Source organism: Henckelia pumila, chromosome 4 (genome assembly GCF_033568475.1).
Source record: "Henckelia pumila isolate YLH828 chromosome 4, ASM3356847v2, whole genome shotgun sequence".
NCBI lineage: Eukaryota > Viridiplantae > Streptophyta > Magnoliopsida > Lamiales > Gesneriaceae > Henckelia > Henckelia pumila.
The window spans coordinates 211,790,119-211,806,896 of record NC_133123.1 but is presented as its reverse complement, the minus strand read 5'-3'; positions in this window follow the sequence as shown (position 1 = coordinate 211,806,896).

Below are 16,778 nucleotides of genomic sequence, written 5' to 3'. Positions count from 1 at the left end.
CAAAACTCAAAATTCCAAACAAGATAAATATTTCCATGCCCCCAGATGAATCACCTCATCACTGGCACTAACACAGTCGAACGACTAATTAGGTCAATCCTAGGAAAACACCTAGACTAACCCCATGTCAATCCGTTACCGCTGGCTTACTCAAAATCCATGAGCTATCCTAGTTGATTACCAATCAACTAATTCCAAACCAAACTTTATAAAATTACTTGCAATCAATCACGAATTGCTGAATAAGTAACACATGTATCATTACTTCAAGTTTGTACAATTTCTTTATTACAATCACATGTAATATCATTACAGTATTCCGAAAATACAACAACAAGTACATCCATTAACTTGATATGATACAACTAAATTCTGATGATATATTACAACTGAAATACTGTTTACAAATACATCAATATAGTATTTAAAATCATCGAACTTGTCTTCGCTCCTTGAGCATGAAGCTTCCCATCGACACACGCATCGATACAAGCATACTCCCATCCAAGTCTCTCTACATGTCCTCCCACGAAGAACTCCGGAGAAATGGCACGTGATAGCTAACCAGCTATGCTCTGCGTCAGTGCATGTCGGTCGACTTCTTTTGCTCGCGATCTACCATCAGCGTTCTTCTTGTATCCAAATCATTCTTTTGAACATGAAGTTTCCCGTATGCCTACCAAAAGCATCGATACAAGCATACCGGCAAAACCATGTTCTACACGAGTTTACAGACCTTACGCTAGAAACCTGTCATGCTTTAGGCACTCAAGGTATCTCCGGTGAAGGTCTATCTGAAAATCTCTCCAGCTACGAGTGGAGAATCTTCAAGGACTGGAACCACATGGATTACTAAACACCATTCGTCCCAAAAATCCCTCAGAGGTATGTGACGTGATATACTTGATCTTCTCTTCCAGTCTTCTTTGGCTAGAATCCATATATTCTTTGATCAGCATTCCAATGCATCGAATGATGAAATTTCCACATCAGTCAGTCTGTCTATCGATATGCTACTATTGGTGTTCTCATCACTGCTGCATTCCTTATAGTAAAGACTTATGCCGCAAACCTTGGAAATGAAGAACCAAATCTTCTTTCGCTAGGCCTCAATCAATCCTACAAGGATAATCAAGAAGTCTTATTATCAATTTCCTAAGTCCCTTGCATGCAGCTCTGATACCATAAATGTAGCGACCCGACCCGGATCCACTACCTAATCAGAGTTAAGAGCATAATTAAGCATGCATTAAATAATAACCACTGCGGAAGACTTAAAATACAAGCAGACCGGCAGAATACAACCGGCTAACAAACTTGATTTATATAACCCAATCGAATTACTTAGATAAAAACCTACAGCTAAATACTGCTGTCTTCAAGGTCGCTGGCTCCTCCAGGCTCCTGGTGCTCAATCCTGCACCTACACCTGCCCGTCGAATAGGGTATCCAGATACACAGAAAATACTGGACGTGAGCTCTAAGCTCATTAAAAAAGTACGGATAAACATACAAATATGATGCATGCAAATGACAGGGTATCCATATCTGGGATAACTGTATATGAACTGCTCAGACTGGCGCCTGGAATATAAGCTCGTCACATCAGGGTAGCTAACCACTATGTGTGACCACTCATTCCCGAATCACGGACGCGGACCACAGAGTCCTTCAGGTATCAGTACCTAAGGGTACTCGATATCAAACGTCCTAATAGGGCTTAGCAACCCTAACTGGCTCATCTCGAAAGATATATAGACGTATAGGCACAAGATGATATGCACATGCCGCATAACAATAATAACATGCAAAACACATAAATGCAACATATAAGCATGCATATCCGCTGGCAATCTCAGTCAGTACTTACGTACCTTTCTAATGCAGTCGTAGTAGTCCCACTCTAGGTTCCAAGCCTATCATCAAGTCTACAATGCAAATACCCATGCATCAAACAATAAGCTCTAAAAGCCTTAACTAAGCTATTAAATACTCCTAAATAATTTAAGGAAACCATAGCTATACTTGCGTCCGTCGTCAGCCCACTGATGGCGACTATCTTGCAACTAGGGGCACACCCCTGCTGCAGCTCCACAGCCTCGAGCACTGCTCCTCTATACGAGTACAGCTCAGCTACTATGTCAAACACTGTCTGACTATACTAAAAATATGTTCCCTACTCAAACTCTAAATAAGAGTACCTAAAGCACTAAAATAGAGCCACGTGGGCAAAGGAGAGGAACTCGGAATTCGCACCAAATGAGGAGCACGAACCTCATATTTATAGAGCACGTTCGGATCGTCCGATCCTGACTTCGGATCGTCCGAACTGCTTTGGGCCGTCCGATTGTCTCATCGGATCGTCCGATCTCTGCCACGGGTCCAACCAATCGCATACAACCATACACCTGTCCAATACACTGTTTGGGTCGTCTGAACTGGCTCTTCGGATCGTCCGAACATCTCCCAGATGACGCCACCAATGACGTATTATTTTGGGACAGCTGGCCGCATGAGTTAGGATCATCCGAACCCACTTCGGACCGTCCGAAGTCTTCAGATCCTCCGAAGCCTGGCTTCGTCCATGTTCGGATCGTCCGAACTCAAGTTTGGAGCATCCGAACCTACCGAACCATATCCACCATTTTTGAGTGTCCTGGATCCATTTCTGGACTCCGTTAATTCATCTGGAATTTCCTTAATCATGTTTTACTAAATCTAACATGATCACACGATAATTACTCATTATCGTTAATTCTGGATATGGGCCACTACAAGACAGATCTGCTTTTCTTATCAATCAATACTCAAAATACTGTATCTATGTCTATCAGATAGCTGTCACAAGAATTATAGTAATTAAGTGGCACGTAATTAGTCAACTAGTACCGAATCTAGTACTATTGTTCTGAGCATATCCTCGGAAATTTGGATAATCACATCTGATAGTCCACTAATCGAAGGATGGTATAATGAATCTCATACAACCAAACACTCAGAACATCTGACAATCAGTGCCACAATCTAGAAAACAAATCTAAAGTCTCTATCTCGACAATAGATTTCAATAATTCCTGTAATCTGATCATCTTGCTAACTTCATAACAGGTATCTTTTTATGTCTGTATCATGTCTAATACATCATATTCTTGAATCTGTCGAAATCTACTACAATCTAAATCTCAAAATCATGACGATTTGAGTAGATTCGAACTTAAATCTTTCGAAAAGTTGATCTTCGTTCAGCTCTTATGTAACTAATCTATTACAGAAACCACTTGGGTTCTTCTTTTCTGTTTCTTTTACTGGAATTTTTAGTATTGGTAATGTCAATTCTGTCGTATCTGCTTTCATTTCTTTCACAAATACTGATTTCTAAGTAATGACTACATGTAAGTCATACATGTTTAGACAACTGAATGGATATTAAATCTGTTGTCATATGCCTCTTTCAGAATCTGATAGTCCATATCTAGAATATCTGGCATAATCAAACGATTATTCACCGCAAAAGTCATCTGTTCTGATCTGCTGTCTTGTCTCATATCTTAATCTAGCGTTCTCAATCGGAAATTTTATTTCTTGATCTAATATCAATGTTGTTTTTATCTTTTCAAACCAATCGAGTTTAACTTGGATTGCAACAATTCTGATTGTTTGAGTATCTGTCTAGAAACTCAAGCACAAAAGTACAAAAATTACAATATCTGTACACAAGTGATCAAGCAGTCATCTAATTTCTTCTTTCTATTTCCCAAGTGAATGGTAAATCATGCAATCAACCCATAAATCTTGCTGGTACTCTAAATCTATATTTCTATTGGTTACGATCCAAATGATTCAAAATAAACTGAATAAGTACATTAAATGATAAAAAATTCTCAAATCTCGACTCAAAAGAACTTGATCAAATCAAGATCATCCAAAATTACATTTTCTGAATGGTAAAATCTGCTAAGTGATACCAACTCACTTGAATCATAAAAAATCAAGAAGAATGAATCAAATCAGACTCTAGCAAAGAAATAAGAGTCAATCAAAATCGATCGAGGTCGAATACAAAAACCTCAGAATCGATATCAATAGATTCAAGAATTGTGATTTCTATAATGTAATAGCTTCAGCAAAATTGAAGAGAAAGTTCAACTATAACTGATTTTTCTTATTTTCTATTGATATGAGTTTATCTATTAATTCTCAATAATATAAAATAGTCGAATATCATCTTTTCGACTTAACTTATTCTCGTAGAATTAATAAGCATTATGTCGGTACTAGGATAATTATTCTCTACGTACTATTCTAGTTGTTTCTGGAGTTCTTCATCTTAAGTAGTACTCTTCTATACGAGTTATCATAAGACATTCGTACTAAACACCACTCTATCTCAAACTCCTTTCATTTCGTAGAAAGGTCGGACTCTTTCATCTGAATAAGTGATGTATAATCTAACCACTGACATATCTGTCAATTCTAGGTTAGTTTTATACTAATTCAGTACATCGACTAGAATTCTTCCGACATTCTTCTACGTTCGTCTTGATATAACCAGTACCGAATAAAAGGAATCATACTGTCTAAAACTCATATCATAAATCTTTAGTCATTTCTATTGCTGATCTAAATGAATCACTGCAGGTATTGCATTAATATCTCTAATGCATGCTAGCTTAGTACCCTAAATTTTTAATTATCGAATTCAATCTTATCTTCTCAAATCTGTATTGTATCTTTTCTGACTAATCTTATAAATGCGTTCCATCTACTCAAAGGCAAAATCTCAGCAAATACTATGAATAAAGGCTCATCAAATAAGGATTGTAGCATAACAAATCACTGATCTATGAATGTATGCTATGAAATCAATATATAAGCAGGTTAACTAGAATTAACTCACTTACCTGCAATATTCTTATCTGATACAACTTGAGTCCAATCTTCTGTACTCGCTTATTGCCTATGAGATTATCTGTCATTCAAATTTTCTCTTGATCTGTTTCAGCTAGGGGAGCTATGCTTATATTTTTTCATCTGCTGGCGTTTAGGCTGAATCTATCTTTGCTGTTGTTGTCACTATCTCTTGCTTCATAGCTATACTGCTATGGAAGTTGGATTAAAGGTGATGATCATAGTTGTTGCAACTACGGAGGCGTGAATAAAATTCAACTCTGACTCGTACTACCGGTTCGTGATTTCTTTATTCAGTCACTGGCTTCCATCAACTAATTAAAGTTGTTATGCTTCTGTTTGGCAAATTTTTCTATTCTATCTCTTTATTACATACAAAAAGAAATAATTCTGTTTACTTACCTACCAAACCATTTCAATACGTCTGCTCTTCCATAAGTTCTTATGTCAAATTCACCAACTTCTTGCCAAGCCATGGAGTTGATATAAAATCAGGCTGGTTCTATGTTCATCTGAATATTCTTCACTTGAACAATTGATCCAGGTTTTTAACTCAACCCCTTTCTAGACATAGCATATTCTGTATCTTTCTAAGTTGGTGAGTAATAGCTCTGGAGTTGTTCAACTAACATACTCCTCAGGTCAATCATCATATCGATCGGCTCAAAACCTTACCTCAACACTGTTTTGTTCTGTCCGAGGTTCTGTTCTGTCTGAGGTTCTCATACTATCTGCACAATCTGTCTTATTCGATAACAGAAGCAATATATAATGCAAAGATTATAAAAGACAATTCAGTATACAACATATAATCTCATGTTTTCGAATCTAACACATGCTTGCACATTCTCATGCTTTTGCACATATTACATGCTTACACCGAATTCACTTATTCTAATGAATTCAATAAATCAGGCATACATATCAGCATATAAGCATGTAATTCTCATAGCAGTAAAGCAAGCAGTGGTCAATCAACAATCAGGTTCGCATAAGTAAAGCATAATCATGCAATACCATAAATGCATGCGACTCAATCTACCCCGCTCAACTTCTATCTTAGTCCAAGACTTTATTCTCTGATACCACCTGTTGTGGGACCTCGGGTTGCTAATCTCATATTAAGGGCAAAGATAAGTTAAATACAATTAACTCATAATAATCAACCAAGCATGCAAAAAATGCAAACAAATATTTTTTTATAGGTGGCTCGCTCGAGCGAGCCTAGGTTGCGCTCGAGCCAGCACCTCTCGGGTTCAACACCCAAACATGGCTCGCTCGAGCGAGCCCTGTGCCGCTCGAGCGAGCTGTGCTCTGCTCCTGCTGAACACATGCTGCTCTTGTGCTGATCTTTCTTGATTTTTTTATGTAAATGCATCTAAACATGATTTATATGTTGTACAAATGAATAAGAACATGATAACTTCATTTTCAACATGAAAACATCATCCTTAATCTACCTAGATTCTTCCAAAGGAAATACAAACATATAAATTCTCAAGTTACTACAACATCTCATAATAAATTCATCATATACCAAATAACGAACATCTTGTCTAAGTTCACAATTTGGTACACCATCTGCTAAAACCCGAAGTCACCACATGCTATGACTCTTCTCGAGCTATCCAAGCCAACTCTAACTTGCCCATGCCCCAACCTGATGCAATGCACACATACAAACAAAGCAACAGCCGGATAACTTCGGTGAGAATAAATCTCAGTATGAATGATATGCATATACAAAATGTAAGCATATTGAATCTATATGCCATAATAATCTTAAATCACAAAACATGACATAATATGTCAATCATAAAAGCATAATCGATTCTTAATTATTAAAGCATAAATGTTGATCTACAGCAAACTCATACCAACATATAAACACATTCAGATCTTGAATGTAATACAATAACATGCTAGCATTTATAAACGTATATTCTAAACTGTAGAAATCTCTAGGTTAATGCATAAATGCAATGCATGTTTCAAGGAATAGGTTATCAAATCTGATATCAATAAATCATAGTTCTTGGGATCCCGGGGAAATAAAATCTTTAACCGACCACCAACTTACCCAATCGAGGTGACGTTAAATATCTCAATTCCCCTGACTTTGGTGCAACTATAGTGAGTCATCTAGCTCTGGAAGTAAATCTACATTTCGTGCCACTCAACTATAGCCTTCCAAACGTCATCTGCACTCTAGGTCATTCAGCCCTCTGTGTTTATCAAGGTAGGGTTCAAAATAAATGCAACATAATCTGTATGCATCAAATACTATAAATCATCTTGAATACACAAATCATAGAATCAATCCAAGCAACAATAACAAATAAATCATATAAAAGAATATGAACAATTAAGTATGTGATTTTAGGAAACTCGATAAATCAAAATCAATATCGAGTTATTCTTCCCATTATATCTAATGTCTATTCATACCTTTGACCATGATTCAAACATCTTGAATCTTTGCAAAGTCTTGCAAATGCTGATCAATACAAGCTTGTCAAATCTGCCATCAAATGTTGTTCTTTTCAATTGGTGCTACTTGAAAGTATTCTTGATTCAACTTCAATACTTGAAGTCATTCGAACTTGACTCGTCGATTCCACTTCTATAATCTTAGATTCAATCTCGGTATAATCTATTCAAGTCTGAAATGAAGTGTATAACAATATCATATCAGTTCTCAAATTCATTTCACTTTATCAAGGCGTAAACACTTCAAATGTTAATCAAATGATCAAAATTCAAATCGACGATGCCGTGATTCGAAACCGACAATTCCAACAACTTAATCATCATCTAAACATTGATATATAACTCATATCATTATGATTTCATTGCTGCAAATTCGAACTCAGCTGCATGTATTCCAAATATTTGACAAACACAAAACAACGGCGTAACGCTTCAAATTCGATATTTTCGAAAGCGTAAACATCATGAATGCCATCATCTCAACATATTATCATCATATATTCAGCAGCATATTCACGTGAATATCAATCCATAATTTTCAGATTTTTGATAAATCTTGCAAAAATCATAAACATGTTCAAACGACGATCTTTTCTCAATCCGTCTTAGATATGCTATCGTCGTATATGCTAGAACATATTTATACAATCAAATCTAAATTCCAACAACATCTTAAAATTCAAACATGGTAAAATTTCATAAAACTTACGTCAAAACGTAGCACTCGAAGCCGTGATCGCAAATATATGATCAATCGAAAATTCTATCGGGCGGATCAAAAGATATCAAAGCTTTAAAGGAACAAAAATGGCTTGGAACCCTTTCACTCCCTTTCTCTCGTTTTTCTCTGTCCAATTCCGATTCCCACGTGAACTGCTTGGATATATATTAGCTTATTTGCATTTTAGCCCCTAAACTCTTGCATATTTGAAATTCAGTCCCCGGACAAGCGATTTAATTCAATTTCAATCCTAAATAATTTAAGAATATTAGAATTGAATTCTAAACTCTAAATATTCTCAAATTAAATATTCTTGAATTAAAATTAAATTATTTCGGACCTTATCGCATTTTAGTCCTTGAATTTCTCAATATTTGTAAATTGACCCTTGCTCAGATTTCATCCTCAAAATCAATTCTTTATATTTATAATCTTGGAATTCACATCTTAAATTCCATAAATACCAATTCAAATATTTTTATCTTTTAATTTATGAATTCCGGATATTAAAATCTGAAAATCTGAAAATCTGAAAATTAAAGCTTTGCGACCCAAAATTTAAATTTCTAATTCTGACAATTCTCAAATTCATATTTTCTCATACTCGAAATTTAAATCTTAAATCCCGTAATTAATAACTTAATATTTTTTAGCCTTACAGCTAGCCTGCTACGTGGAGCTCAGAAATCGCACTGTCAGCCTGTGAGTTTTAAATGGTTTTAATTATGTTCTAAGAATGGCACCAATGAGTTAGATTTTTCACTGAAATTTATGTTATTAGACTTTTAAATTAAAATACATAGCTATGCAATACGGTTGCGTGAGGGATTATTGGAAATTGCAGTATGTCTCCGAGTCGCGTAGTTTGCGATGCGGGTAATCAGGATCCACCTTCGCCTCTACCTTCACCTGCAGCTCTACCACTCGCAGCTTTTGAGAGGGCCATCATGGGCATGCTAGCTAGTATCACGAGTTTACTTGAGCATCAGGCTGGACAACTTAGGAGGGCGCACAAGGAGGACATCACTGAGAGGTTATGCAAGCAGGGACCGAAGGAGTTCGCGTGGACCCGTGATCTACTTGTGGTTGAGGAGCTGATTCTAGCGTTGTAGACGATCTTTGCCTACATGGGACCCAGGATGCCGATTGGGTTAGATGCGCAATCTACATGTTGCATCTCTGGTGGGAAGGCACAATGACTGGTTTTGATCTGACTAGGATGATTTGAAGGGATTTCAAGACGGTTTTATTTGAGAAGCACTTCAAAGAGGATGTGCGATGACATTTGATTCGTGACTTCATGAGTCTTTGACAAGGAGACATGACTGTGGCTGAGTTTGTGAGGCAGTTCGAGCGGGAATGTCACTTCGTGCCTTCAATTGCTACAGTGGAGAGCGAGAGGCTGCGACATTTCACTGATGACTTGAGGTCCGACATCAAGCATGATGTTTCCATGGCAGACGTGACAAATCACAAGGTAGCAGTTAGTCGAGCGTACCAATCCGAGAAGGGGAGGAAGGAGATGCAAGCTGATTTTCAGAAGCAGAGGCAGTTGTAGCAGTCATCTAGAGGACATTCTTGGCAGCAGCAGCAGCAGAGGCCGCAGGGCCAGCAGCATCATGGGACAGTTGCTCCTAGCACTGGAGGGGTACCTTTCTACAGACAGTGTCAGAGGCCTCATGCTGTAATGTGTTTGGTTGGTTTAGGCAGGTGATACCATTGCGAGGATCCGGAACGATTTTGAGGAACTGTCACAGAGCGAGGCAGACCATAGGGCACTTGTTTGTGGTGCAGGCTGAGGATGCAGATCATGATACTTCTCTTATCTCAGATAATCTTAATTTGTGTTCTTAAATTCCAGTTATTGGGATGCTTAGATAATATTTGCATTGAAAATTGCTTGACTATTTTACTTGTGTTTTAGAAATGGATGTGTAGGATGAGAATTGGGAATTGGTTAAATTAGCATGCTCAGGATTGAACTTAGGATGCTAATTGGTTGCTCTAGAGGAACGGTCTATATCTGTTAGGAAATCTTTTGCTTACAGGGAAGATTAGCATTAGAGGTATTGTTACGTTTGTGTTGCTAGATTCTGGAGCTACCCATTTTTTTTATCTCTCAGTAGTTTTTGAGGATTTTTAGTAATTGTTTGCTATAGGTTAGATGCAAATGTTGGGTCGGAGAGAATGTTTTGAGAATTCTCTTAGAGATTTGATTGATTGCTATTGAAGAATTCAGGTTTCATTTTTCTCAGGAATCGTTGAGCCAAATGATTCGGGTGAAGGGTACTATTGAGAAATGAATTAGTTTGTTGCAGATATAAAATTTGGGAATTTGGTGATGGTTCTAGCTGCTTCTTTGAGGGTACGATTTCTTCTTTCTACAATACCATTTTGCTGTGGATTCCGAGCAGCAGACAACTCATGCTTGATTCCCTGGTCATCTAGATAAGATTTGAGGGTTTTGTTTAAAAATTCAGTGCCTCTATCACTCCTAATCCGATCTATCCAAGTACGTTTCTCATTTTGAAAACATTTTAAAATTTTTATCAGGTTAGCAGCTGTTTGATCTTTGGATGGTAAGAAAATTACCCAGGTAAAACGAGAGTAATCTTCCACAATCACTAAGGTATATCTCATTCCCCCTAAGATCCTGACCGGTATAGGACCAAACAGATCCATGTTCAACAGGTCTACGCATTTAGAAAAAGATATACACCCTTTGGTTTTAAAAGTAGCTCTCACTTGTTACAAGCCGAACAAACTCTATTCTTTTTAAAATCTCCTTTGGGTAGGCCAAGAACCAAATCATGTTTACTCAAATGTTTAATGGACTTAAAATTCAAATGATTGAGTTGTTTATTCCATAACCACTGCTTATCACTTTGAACAACAAAACAAGTAGGAACTGATGGTTGTTCACTTTGCCAATTTAGTCTATTAGTGTTTTGTTCTCTTAGTCTGGTTAACATGATTTCATAATTACTAGATTTGATCATGCATGAGTGCTTGTGAAATTCAACAATGTGACCATTATCACATAGTTGACTAATACTGATCAGATTATAGCACAAGTTATCAACAAGCAATACATCATTAATAATAATGTTACCATGAGTAATCTTACCCTTACCCACGGTCTTACCCTTTGAATTATCACCAAAAATAATTTTAGGCCCTTTGTATTGTATGTTTTCGGATAGCAGTTCTTTATTTCCAATCATGTGCCTGGAGCATCCACTGTCAAGATACCAAGTTGTCTTTTCCATTGGATTATTCTTCTCGGCTGATTTTACTGATAGTACCTGCAAAAAGGATATATAACCATGGTACACTTATCTATTTGGGTCCGAACTGGATTAATTCTTTTGGGACCCACACTTGAATTACTCTAAAGGTTTTACACGTATGTGCATCTATAAAGTGAGTCAGTCGAGGTGCACGATGTGTACTTGTGTGTGGTCTGGATCTTACAGTGTGCTATTTAAACTTTTGATCTTTGTTGTCCAATCTATATCGTTTTTTAACAGGCATGCAATTGAAGTGCCGGTTTTGTGTCACCTGATGATTCTTGTACTTGGATTGACTTGGTTCAAACCTCGGCTGCCTGAACTTAGATTGGTTTCCATTTAATTTCTTTGTTCATTCAATCTAGATTTGTTCCATGTTTCTCTTTTCCTTGGATTCTGAGGCTCCACATATCCCAGTCCTTTATGCTTACCTTTGTTCTCATAGCGACTTGAATGTCCATCATAGATCTTAGGTTCATCATGTTCATGTATCGTACTAGATCGAACAAATCTTATTGCATTAGGATCGTTTCCACTAGAATACGATTGAGTATTTTCCTTTGTAAGAATACATTCATTTGAGCCAAATCCAAGACCGGTTTTATCACCTGCTTGTTTCTGGTTCTCATGTATCTTATCCAACAAGGTAGAAGCATTATTCAAATAGTTGATTGTTTTAAGCAACTTTTTATTTTCATATAAAGTGGCTTGGAATAATCGTTTCATATCATCATTCTCTGCTGCCAACAGATTTAGCTTAGTCCTTAGACCGTCAATTTCTTTTTGCTGTGAACAGCTAGATTCCCTTGACTTATCAATAAGACGTGCCTTTTCTGTTTTTACTTCATCAAATGATGTAGAAAGCTTCTGATACTCAGTGATCATATCATTAAGTGCTTGAACAAGTTCTTCTTGTTTAAATTCAGATGATTTAAAGTTAAATACCTCAGTATCGTCTTTTTCACTCTCAGAGTTAGCCATAAGACATTGAACTTGCTCTTCCTCACTTTCTTCGGATGAGCTATCTGTATCAGATGATTCGGATTTTGTTTTTGCCCATTTGCTCTTTCCTTCATCTGCAACTAACACTCTTTGTTCCTTCTTCTTTCGAAATGTTCTTTTTCCTTCTTTGCCTTTCTTTTTCTCATATTGCTGCTTTCTCTCTTCGTTCATAGGCCTAGTACAATCTGCAATAAAATGACCTTTCTTGCCATAGTTAAAGCACGCATGACCATCCTCTGTATGGTCTTGTTTATAATAAGGTTTGTTAAACTTTGTTTTATTTTTACGCATGAATTTACCAAACCTTTTTATGAAGAGGGACATTGCTTCTCCACTCATCTGCTCAACTGTCTTCTTTGCTGATTCTTCCTCAGTCGGTTGAGGTGAGATAGTTGATGTCAGTGCCTTGGTGGGGTTCGAGATAGATGGATCTTCCTCTATTCTGATTCCGAGTTCAAACTCGTATGCCTTGAAATATGCAAATAAGTCATGAAGCTCTAGTTTGTTCAGATACTTTGATTCCCTCATGACTATGGTCTTGACATCCCATTCTCTAGGCAGTGCTTGCATAACCTTCAAAGATACTTCACGATTAGTATATATTTTTCCGAGGGCGATAAGTTCACAAACAATATTGTTAAATCTTTCATCAAACTCAGCCATAGCTTCTCCTGGTTTCATTTTGGCATTATCAAACATCTGAATGGCTATGGTGAGTTTGTTTTCTTTGGTTTGATCGTTTCCTTTGCACAGTTGAGTAAGCTTCTCCCAAATTTCCTTTGCGGTTGAGCACGTCTTGATCTTGTTAAACATGTTTCTGTCCAGCGTTTTGTACAGTATATCTTTAGCTACGTTGTCAAGATTTGATTTCTTCTTGTCCTCAGTGCTCCATTCTGCTCTGGGTTTCTCAACCATTTGTGGTCCGCCTCCTGATATGGCTATAGCAGTATTGACTTTGAGAATCTTCATTGGTCCATCAGTGATGACGTACCACATATCATCGTCTCGAGCAGAAATATGTGCCTGCATACGTATTTTCCATTCATCATAATCTTCTTTAGAGAACATAGGAATTTTATTTAGCAAAGTCATGATGAATATCAACAGCTAAGAGAAAAACCCTCTCTGATACCACTTATTGGGGATCGAATGTGTGTGTAGAGGGGGGGGTGAATACACACTCTTAAAAATTTAAATTTAATGCAACGTGATTGAGCAAATGTTAGTTTACTCAACCGATTTTCTTTTAGCTTTCTAGATATATAAGAGCTACTTAGATTAGTGCGGAAACAGCTCTCACTAAACTAGATGATAATTATGAAAATAGTGTAGAGCAATAGTGTAAATAAACACAGATATGTTTATGGATGTTCGGAGCTCAATCTCCTACGTCACCCCTTCTTCCTCGTGGGAAGGATACACTAGAAGACTTTTGTTATTACAACGTCTTGCAATACACCCGATCCAAGTTAGGACTTATCAAATGCCCAAAATGAAAATCCTAGATTCACACTGATAAGATTCCAAGTTCTTATCAAGCTTTCTTCATTTGATGATGATAAACGTCTAAGCTTCTTGAAGGCTTAGAATCTATAATCCTTGTAGCAGATAGTGTTCTTCAAACAACAACTGGATTTGAGTAACTCTTGGAAAGATCTCTTTGTAGATCGGATATGCCTTTGAGCGAAGGGTTGAGTGAGCAGACGAGTATTCGAGAAGTGGTTTCAAGTGCTCAAGTATACAAATATCTTTGAACGTAACTCCCTCTTTTCTTCTTGATAAACTCTGATATTTATATCAGCTTTGTCCAACGTCTTTTTCCTTTTGTCAACGATCTGAAACATCTAGAGTGTCAGATATCCTTACTTGATTTGTGAAATGTGATAATATCTTCTGAATATCTGTACTTGAAGCGCCTTAAATTGTCTATTCAATGTGTCTTCATATTAAATGCTATTTATGGCTTTCTATACTCTATCAGACGGCTTATTAAATGCTTCGTCCTTTGCATTTAAGTTGTCTTGTCAACTTTTCGAAAACTGGGAACTCGTGACTTCTTGAATACGATAGATATCTCATCAACTTATGAGTTCAGTAGATATCCTAGCTTTTGATAACCCATATCAATTGAGCGTTCGACGGTTGACGTGCATTGCTCGGTTGAAAAATAACGGTTGACATGCTTAGATCAGCTGATACTGCTCATTTCAGTCGATATCTCTTAGTCAGCTGATGTATTGTAATCGGTAGACTTCTCTTGAACACCTGTTATATATGTAAACGGCGGCCGATCTAAAACAACAAAGTATTGTTTTGTTATCACCAAAAGTTAGGATTCAACACAACATGTTACAGATTTATCAAAAGTGTATCATAAAGTCAAATAATTTCATCCGGTCTTTACAGGCACTGCCTCAATGGATTAATTTAAGAGTGGAGATTTATTAATATTTCATGAGTCCACTGAAAAAATTGTAGACCCCACATATATTGAAAAATATCAACCTTTGAATCTGGGTTGAGATAGATACAAGTAGGATCTCATTTACCAATAAAGTCCAATCCAACGTAATAATCATATTTTGATTTAGATGACCAAAATACTCACGACACCAATTTCCAAGAAGATGTTGGAAACTTCTTTTTTTTATAAGAAAGTAAAATTTCATTAATCCAAATCAAACGAAATTACACTCGAAATCAAAGTAGGACTAGGAGAGATCCATCTTACTGGACCAGGCTTAGAAATAGCCTCTCGTGCTAGAACATGAGCGGCTTGATTCGCTGATCATTTAACAAAAACAAAGTTCAAGATTGACCCAACACAACTTTTACTTCAAATAATTTATTATTTTGATACTTATGTTGATATCCCGGTGAAGTTTCCCGGGTATCACCAAACTCGAGTGCATATCGAGAGCCCGGGTAGAAGGCTATTCCCGAGCAAGAGTGAGAAACCTTATTGACAGGTGACGGGGATTATCAGGTGACGGATATTTTTGGCGTTGGGAAATATGTGTTTGGACAATTATTCTATAAAAATATTTTAACATTTCAAAAATAATATTGTTCATTTTTACCTTCCATAATTTCATTCTAAAAATATCTAAAAACACATCTCAAGTGTTCTTTAAAAACTATACTTGGATAACAATTTTTAAAAAATATTTTCAAAAAATATTTACAAAAAAATTTTCCAACACATACTTTATAAATTTTTTTCAATTATAAAACATTAAAAAAGTTTTTAAAGTACATATACAAACGGAACCTAAGTATTTGAATATCTATTTAAAATTATTAATTAATATATATTAATGAGCATATTTAAATTTTAAATATTAGTATAAAAATATTATATAAAAACTATTTATGTATTAGAGATAACACTCAAGTAAGAATAACAATTTTTTGAGATTAAATTGACTTTTTATTATTGTATTCAATACATATCTTAGTTGAGTGAATTGTTATTATAAAAAAGAACAGAAAAAAATATTTCAAAAATAATAAATTATTTTATTTATCAAAATTTTAAAGAATAAATAAATATTTTTTGAATATCCAAAGTTTTTCATTGATTGATTAGATGAATATATTTCGATTAAAAATTTTATTTTTGAAAACATGTTAAATTGTAATGTCCGAAAATTCACAAATCTACTCACGGGAAATTTTAGTAAATTGTTATGGAAAGTTATGTGACGTTTAAATGTTAGATTATAAGATTTTATGCAAAATGTGAGTTTTGATGTTTTTTAGGTATGTGTTTAATTCTCGTGACCAAGGAAATCGAAACTAGCTTACGAACGAAGTTTAAGTAATTTTAAGCCAAGTGAGTTTAATTACACATTTTTATTTTTAAGTTTTAAATATGTTATTTGTGCAGCTTTTATTTTAAAATTGGGCTTGACATTTAATTTTAAAAGTTTAGAAGGAGTCGTGAGTATTTTAAGTTATCTGGTCAACTTTCGGCCCAAGAGTTTATTACAAACTTGAGCGTCAAAAATCATTTTATCTCTTTTCTCATGTCACGTAGCCGCCTCCTTGTCCCCTAACCATCACTTTTCAAAATCTGCACATTTTTTGAAGAAGCTTCGTCGTTTGTGTAAGGCTAGCTCATCCCAACGTCCGGATTTCTCACCTACACACGAAAAAAAGAAAGTTTTAAACGCTTTTAAAACCACCATTCGGGAATATATATATTTTGATATGAAAAACATGTATGTTGATGTGTATGTAATGTATATTGCATTGATTTTATGATATTTTGAAGAGCATGATGTATAATAGTGAAACGTGAATCGTTCTTGACGTTTTGTGTAAAGATTTTTGAGATTTGATGAGAAAATATGTGTAAATGTGAG